An 8,652-nucleotide genomic window follows, 5' to 3' on the forward strand; every position below is an offset into this window, starting at 1 on the left:
GTACAGCATAGCAAATTTAGAGAATGGGGGATCCACTCAGAGTTTGTGTGATTACCCCACTGTCACACAGCAAACTAGTTAGGCCCTGGTCCTGAACCAGTGCTATAGAATCTGTGGCTTATGCTTTTTCCACTGCACCTACACAGACCCAGCAGCTTTCTGGGGCTAGAGAATGAATAATATATTTACATGTTTCTCTGCAGGTCGAAGCTATTCTCCTGCCTCAGCCTCCGGAGTAGCTGTGACTACAGGTACCCACCACCACACTCAGCTAATTTTTGTAATTTTAGTTGAGACAGAGTTTCACCATGTTGGCCAGGCTGGTCTCAAACTCCTGACGTTATGATCCGCCTGCCTTGGCCTCCCAAAGTGGTGGGTTTACCATGTGAGCCACCGCACCCAACCTTTTTTTTGAGATGGAGTTTCGCTCTTGTTGCCCAGGCTGGAGTGCAATGGCATGATCCCAGCTCACCGCAACCTCTGGGTTCAAGCTATTCTCCTGCCTCAGCCTCCTGAGTAGCTGGAATTACAGGATGCGCCACCATGCCCGGCTAATTTTGTTTTTTTGTTTGTTTTATTCTGTCTTTGTTTTTGTTTTGTTTTTGAGATGGAGTGATCCACACAACTCAGCCTCCCAAAGTGCTGGGATTACAGCGTGAGCCACTGCGCCCAACCTGTTTTTTTTTTTTGAGACAGGGTCTCACTCTGTTGCCCAGACTGGAATTCACTGGCATAATCGTGGCTCACTGCAGCCTCAACCACTCTGGCTGAAGCAGTCCTCCGAATCTCAGCCTCCTAAGTCCCTGGGACTATGGGCACATGCCACAACACCCAGCTAATTTTTTAATTTTTTTGTAGAGATAAGGGTCTGGCCATGTTGCCCAGGCTGGTCTTGAACTCCTGGGCTCAAGTGATCTGCTGGCCTCAGCCTCCCAAAGTGCAGAGATAAGGCCCAGTGTGGTGGCTTATGCCTGTAATCCCAGTACTTTGGGAGGCCAAGGTGGGTGGATCATCTGATGTCAGGAGTTTGAGACCAGCCTGACCAACATGGAGAAACCCTGTCTCTACTAAAAATACAGAAATTTAGCCAGGTGTGGTGGCATATGCCTATAATTCCAACTACTTGGGAGGCTGAGGCAGGAGAATTGCTTGAACTCAGGAGGCGGAGGTTGTGGTGAGCCAGGATGGTGCCACTGCACTCCAGCCTGGGCAAAAAGAGTGAGACTCCGTCCCAAAAAAAACAAAAAACAAAAAACGAAGTGCAGTGATAAGGGATACAGGTGTGAACTACCATACCCGGCTTGTTGTTACTTTAATTTTTTTATTTTTCCCCAACTCCACCTGTTACTTCAAAATTTTGTTTTTCTGATTTTAAACATATGTGCTGTGGTGAAAATTCAGAAATTGAGTCTATCTGATTTATTGCTGCAACTTTTTTTTCTGTTTTTCTTTTTTTTCATACAGTCTGGCTCTGTTGCCCAGGCTGGAGTGCAGTGGTGTGAGCTTGGCTCACTGCAACCTCTGCCGATTGGGTTCAAGCGATTCTCCAGCCTCAGCCTCTCAAGTAACTGTGCACCACCTGCCACCGAGCTAATTTTTGTATTTTTAGTAGAGATGGGGTTTAACCGTGTTGGCCAGGCTGGTGTCAAACTCCTGGCCTCAAGTCATTTGCCCACCTCGGCTTCCCAAAGTTCGGGGATTACAGGCGTGAGCCGCAGCGCCCAGCCTTTTTTTATCTTAAATATTGTTCTCAGGCCGGTCACGCCTGTAATCCCAGCACTTTGGGAGGCTGAGGCGGGCAGATCACGGGGTCAGGAGTCCGAGACCAGCCTGGTCAACATGGTGAAACCCTGTCTCTACTAAAATACAAAAGATTAGCTGGGTTTGGTGGCTCTCGTCTGTATCCCAGCTACTTGGGAGGCTGAGGCAGGAGAACCGCTTGAACCTGGGTGGTGGAGGTTGTAGTGAGCCTAGATTGAGCCATTGCACTCCAGTCTGGGTGACAGGCAAGACTCTCTCTCTCTCTCTCTCTCTCTATATATATATATATATATATATATACTCCTGGCCGGGTGAGGTGGCTCACACCTGTATTCCCAGCACTTTGGAAGGCGGAGGTGGGTGGATCATGAGGTCAGGAGTTTAAGACCAGCCTGACCAACACTGTGAAACTCCATCTCTACCAAAAATACAAAAAAATTAGCCAGGCATGGTGGCGCATGCCTGTAATCCCAGCTACTCAGGAGGCTGAGGCAGGAGAATCATGATCTTGGCTAACTGCAACCTCCAGTAGGTGGAAATTGTAGTGAGCCCAGATCGTGCCACTGCACTCCAGCCTTGGCAACAGAGTGAGACTCAGTCTCAAAAAAAAAGGGCCAGGCGCGGTGGCTCACGCCTGTAATCCCAGCACTTTGTGTTGCCAAATCACGAGGTCAGGAGATCTAGCTAACACGGTAAAACCCCATCTCTACTAAAAATACAAAATATTAGCCTGGTATGGTGGTGGGTACCTCCTGTAATCCCAGCTACTCAGGAGGCTGAGGCAGGAGAATCGCTTGAACCTGGGAGGCAGAGGTTGCAGTGAGCCAAGATTGAGCCACTGCACTCCAGTGTGGGCAACAGAGCAAGACTCCATCTCAAAAAAAAAAAAAAAGCCAAGTGAGGTGGCTCATGTCTGCAATCCCAGCACTTTGGGAGGCTGAGGCAGGTGGATCACAAGGTCAGGAGTTCAAGACTAGCCTGGCCAAGATGGTGAAACCCTGTCTCTACTAAAAATGCAAAAATTAGCCGGGTGTGGTGGTGGGCACCTGTAATCCCAGCTACTTGGGAGGCTGAGGCAGAGAATTGCTTGAACAAACCCTGTAGGCAGAGGTTGCAGTGAGCCAAGATCGCATCATTGCACTTCAGCCTGGGTGACAGAGCAACACTCCGTCTCAAAAAAAAAAAAAAAGAAAAGAAAAGAAATAGATAGCAGGTGGGAATGGTCACTCATGCCTGTAATCCCAGCACTTTGGGAGGCTGAGGTGGGAGAATCACCTGAGACCAGGAGTTTGAGACCAGCCTTCTTAGCAAGATCTCATCTCTACAAAAATTAAAAGAAAGTAGCCTGGTGTGGTGGTGCATGCCTGTGGTCCCAGCTAGTCAGGAGGCTGAAGTGGGAGGATTGCTTGAGGTAGGGAGGTCAAAGCTGCAATGAGCCATGTTCACACCACTGCACTCCAGTCTGGGTGACAAAGAGAGACCCTGTCTCAAAAAAGAAAAGAAATAGATAGAAATCTCCTTTGGGTGAATCCAGTCTCTAAACCCTTGAACTACCAAGTCTCTCTGAGGCCACTGATGAAAGAGCTTGAGGCTCAGCCACAGCACTGTCTCTTCTTACTCCCACCTCCATACCCCAGCAGAGGAAGTGGGGTTGGGGTGGGGTGGGTGGAAAAAGAAAACTAACATTTACTGAATACCTACTGTGCACCAGATCACTTTACATCATAAGCCCTAGTTCCTAAAGATACACCGCAAGATGTGGGATCATTATCCCCAATTAACAGATGAAGAAACCAAGTTTTAGAGAGGTTGAATGATATGTCCAAGGTCATACAGTCATTAATTGGCGGTATGGGACTCAAATTCAGGTGTCCTGACCCCCGAGCCCTATTGTTCAACCGCTTCTCTAAGGAAGACTCAGCACGGATCATTCATGCTTGGCAGAGTGTTGGCACCACCCACAAGATCTATACATTCATTCATTCATCAGCCAACGTACATACTGAGCACCTACCTGCGTACCAGGTGCTGGGCTAAGCCCTGAGAAATAATAGGTAAAGTCCCTGCCCTTCTAGAACTTTTTTTTTTTTTAGACAGAATTTCACTCTGTTGCCTAGGCAGGAGTGCAGTGGCTCAATCTTGGTTCACTGCAACCTCCACCTCCCAAGTTCAAGTGATTCTCTTGCCTCAGCCTCTCAAGTAGGATTACACACCCACACCACCACACCTGGCTAATTTTTGTATTTTTAGTAAAGAGTTTCACCATATTGGCCAGGCTGGTCTCGAACTCCTGACCTCAATAAATCTGCCCACCTTGGTCTCTCAAAGTGTTAGGATTACGGGCGTGAGCCACCACGCCTGGCCCTTCTAGAACTTTTGTTCTTTCCTTCTTTTTTTGTTTTAGAGACTGGGTTTTGCCATGTTGCCCAGGCTAGTCTAACTCCTGACCTGAAGGGATCCGCCCGCCACAGCCTCCTAAAGTGCTAGGATTACCAGTGTGAGCCACTGGTCCCAGCCCTAGAACTTTCTTTTTCTTCTGAGATGGAGTCTTGATTTGTAGCCCAGGCTGGAGTGTGGTGGCGTGATCTTGGCTAACTGCAACATCTATCTCCCAGGTCCCAGTTCAAGCAGTTCTCCTATTTCAGCCTCCCAAGTGGCTGGGATTATAGTCACGAGCCACCATGCCCAGCTAATTTTTGTACTTTTTTTTAGTACAGACAGGGTTTCACCATATTGGCCAGTCTGGTCTTGAACTCCTGACCTCGTGATCCACCCGCCTCGGCCTCCCAAAGTGCTAGGATTACAGGCATGAGCCACTGTGCCTGGCCAGCCCTAGAACTTTCTAATGTAGGAAGACAACAGTCAAGTAAACAAATAAAGAAGACATTTTCTTTATTTCTTTTTTTTTTTTGAGATGGAGTTTCGCTCTTGTTACCCAGGCTGGAGTGCAATGGCGCGATCTCGGCTCATCGCAACCTCCACCTCCTGGGTTCAGGCAATTCTCCTGCCTCAGCCTCCTGAGTAGCTGGGACTACAGGCACGCACCACCATGCCCAGCTAATTTTTTGTATTAGTAGAGACGGGGTTTCACCATGTTGACCAGGATGGTCTCGATCTCTTGACCTTGTGATCCACCCGCCTCGGCCTCCCAAAGTGCTGGGATTACAGACTTGAGCCACCGCGCCCGGCCCGACATTTCTTTATTTCTTTTCTTTTCTTTCTTTCTTTTTTTTTTTGAGATGAAGTCTCACTCTGTTGCTTGGGCTGGAGTGCAGTGGCAGGATCTCAGCTCACTGCAACCTCCGCCTCCCAGGTTCAAGTGATTCTCCTGCCTTGGCCTCCTGAGTAGCTGGGACTACAGGAGTTTATCACCACACCTGGCTAATTTTTATATTTTTAGTAGAGACTAGGTTTCATCATGTTGGCCAGGCTGGTCTCGAATTCCTGACCTCAATTGATCCATCTAACTTGACCTCCGAAAGTACTAGGATTATAGGCATAAGCTACCGTGCCCGGGCAACTGATCCTCTTTGAGATGGGTCTTGCTGTGTTGCCCAGGCTAAAATGCAGTAGCTCGATCATGGCTCACTGCAGTCTTGACCTTCCAGACTCAAGTGATTCTCCCACCTCAGCCTTCAGAGTAACTGGGGTATGTGCCACAATGCAGGGCTAAATTTTTTATTTGTAGAGATAGAATCTCACCGTATTGCTCAGGCTGGTCTCGAACTCCTGGGCTCAAGCAGTTCTCCTGCCTTGGCCTCCCGAGGTGCTGAGATTACAGGCTTAATCCACCTCACCAGGCCTTAATTGATTTTTTTTTTTTTTTGAGATGGAGTCTTGCTCTGTAGCCCAGGCTGGAGTGCAGTGGCGCGATCTCAGCTCACTGTAACCTCCGCCTTCCAGGTCCCATTCAAGCAATTCTCCTACCTCAGCCTCCCAAGTAGCTGGGATTACAGGCACAAGCCACCACACCCAGCTAATTTTTGTAATTTTTTAAAGTAGAAACGGGGTTTCACCATGTTAGCCAGTCTGGTCTTGAACTCCTGACCTCATGATCTGCATGCCTTGGCCTCCCAAAGTGCCGGGATTACAGGCGTGAGCCACCGCACCCAGCCGATTTTTTTTTTTTTTTTTGAGATGGAGTCTTGCTGTTTCCCAGGCTGGAGTGTAACGGTGCAGTCTCAGATCACTGCAACCTCCACCTCTCAGATTCAAGTGATTCTCCTGCCTCAGCCTTCTGAGTAGCTTGGATTACAGGTGCCTGCCACCACGCATGGCTAATTTTTTGTATTTTTATTAGAGACAGAGTTTCACCATGTTGGCCAGGCTAGTCTCGAACTCCTGACCTTGTGATCCACCCACCTGGGCCTCCCAAAGTGCTAGGATTACAGGCGTGAGCCACCACCGCCTGGCCTTAATTGATTTTATTTATTTTTTACTTTTTAATTTTTTTTTTGAGACAGAGTCTCGCTCTGTCGCCAGGTGCCAGGCTGGAGTGCAGTGGCTTGATCTCGGCTCACTGCGACCTCTGCCTCCCAGGTTCAAGCAGTTCTCCTGCCTCAGTCCCCCGAGCAGCTGGGACTACAGGTGCACGCCACCACACCCAGCTAATTTTTGTATATTTTAGTAGAGACGGGGTTTCATCATGTTGGCCAGGATGGTCTCGATCTCTTGACCTCGTGATCCTCCCTCCTCGGCCTCCCAAAGTGCTGGGATTACAGGTGTGAACCACCTTGCCCGGACTATTTTTTAATTTTTAATTTTAGATGGAGTTTCAATCTTGTTGCCCAGGCTGGAGTGCAGAGGCGAGATCTCAGCTCATTGCAGTCTCTGCCTCCTGGGTTCAAGTGATTCTCCTGCCTCAGCTTCCTAAGCAGCTGGGACTACAGGAGTGTACCATCACACCCATCTAATTTTTGTATTTTTAGTAGAGATGGGGTTTCACCATGTTGGCCAGGATGGTCTCAATCTCTTAACCTTGTGATCCACCTGCCTTGGCCTCCCAAAGTTGATGGGCATGAACCACCCCACCTGGCCTCTCACTCTCAATTGATATATATATATATATATATATATATATTTTTTTTTTTTTTTCTCCATCTAACCAGTGTGCTATTTTTTTTTTTTTTTTTTTTTGAGACGGAGTCTCACTCTGTCACCCAGGCTGGAGTGCAGTACGCAATCTTGGCTGACCGCAACCTCCACCTCCCGGCTGCAAGAGATTCTCCTGCTTCAGCCTCCCGAGGTGCCTGCCACCATGCCCAACTAAGTTTTATATATATATATTTTTATAAAAGACGGGGTTTCACCATGTCGGTCAGACTGGACTTGAACTCCCGACTTCAGGCGATCTGCCCTCCCTGGCCTCCAAAGTGCTTGGATTACAGGTGTGAGCCACCACACCCGACAGTTTTGTATTTTTAATAGAGACGGGGTTTCACCATGTTGGTCAGGCTAGTCTTGAACTCCTGACCTTGTGATCCGCCTGCCTCGGCCTCCCAAAGAGCTGGGATTACAGGTGTGAGCCACCATGCTCAGCCTCTCAGTTGATTTTAAAAGGAAACTTTTTTTTTGTCGCCAGGGTAGAGTGTAGTGGCATGATCTCGGCTCACTGCAACCTCCATTTTCCAGGTTCAAGGGATTCTCCTGCTTCAGACTCCCTAGTAGCTGGGACTACCGGTGCCCACCACTTCGCTCAGCTAACTTTTGTGTTTTTAGTACAGGCGGGGTTTCACCATGTTGTCCAGGCTGGTCTCAAACTCCTGACGTCAAGAACCACCTGCCTTGGCCTCCCAAAGTGCTGGGATTACAGGCGTGAGCCACTGCACCCAGCCTCATTTAATTTTCAGAACATGATCTTATGACAAAGGAGTAAACTCTTACTTTACGGAAGTGGAAACTGAAGCTCAGAGAGGCTGAGTAATTTGTTCAGGGCTCCACAGTTGGAAAGAGGGACTTCGTAGCTAGTTCTGACTGAATCCCAGCCCTATGCCCTATCGGGCTCTGCCTATGAAGATGACACAGTGAGTTCAGTTACACACACCGAAGCAAGGAGGATCACCTATCCCCTCCTTCTGTGGTTCTTGTCCTCCACCCTACCTCAGGTCCTGCCAAGGTAATGGACCTTGTCATTAACAATAATTGTACCCTACCCCAGGTAATTTGAATACGAAGTATCCTATCCTCCTAACACCACCTCCTATCTTTCCAGCTTACTCCTTGTAGATCTGGGACTCCAATAGCTCTTTAACCTGCCAGAACCTTCAGTCCACTGATACTTCCATTTTTTTGGTCACTGTTCCTTCCCTCCTTCATGTTTTGACTTTCCTCCTTAACCAGCTAGACTCCACAGAACATTGCTATAATTACATCCTAGCAACCCCTTATAATTACTTCCCTCAACCCCCTTGCCGTCTCTCATTAAATTGCATCCACCTGGCAAGGCCACACCCTGCTTAGTTCCACGTAGGTGACTGAGGCTAAAGAAAGACACAGGCTTGCTGACTGATCTCCCTCGAATGTCATGCCCACCATCCTCCAGGGGCCCTTAGAACTTGCTGTCGGTCAATCCCACCACATGACCCAAGCTTTTTACTCTTCCGCAATCCTGTAGGACAAGGTCATACCTTCTCCTCTCTCCTCCATCACTGACAGCTTCTCCCACATCGTCCTCTCATCTGGTGTCCCTGCTTCCTACTTCACTAAGAAAACAGAAGCAATCAGAATAAGAGGAATAGTATGGGGTGGTCAGAGGAGAATAAAAATTCCAGACAGCAGTTTCACATGACTAGAGGTTAGGGCTGGTAAGACCCTGAAAAACAGGGTGTGGACCATGCTGGTTTGAGATGGACTGGACCCAACGTGGCACTGGATTTGACCTAGGTTTCTCCT

The sequence above is a fragment of the Aotus nancymaae genome, unplaced genomic scaffold (assembly GCF_030222135.1).
Source record: "Aotus nancymaae isolate 86718 unplaced genomic scaffold, 86718_ANA_hifiasm-v0.15.2.pri h1tg000053l, whole genome shotgun sequence".
Lineage (NCBI taxonomy): Eukaryota > Metazoa > Chordata > Mammalia > Primates > Aotidae > Aotus > Aotus nancymaae.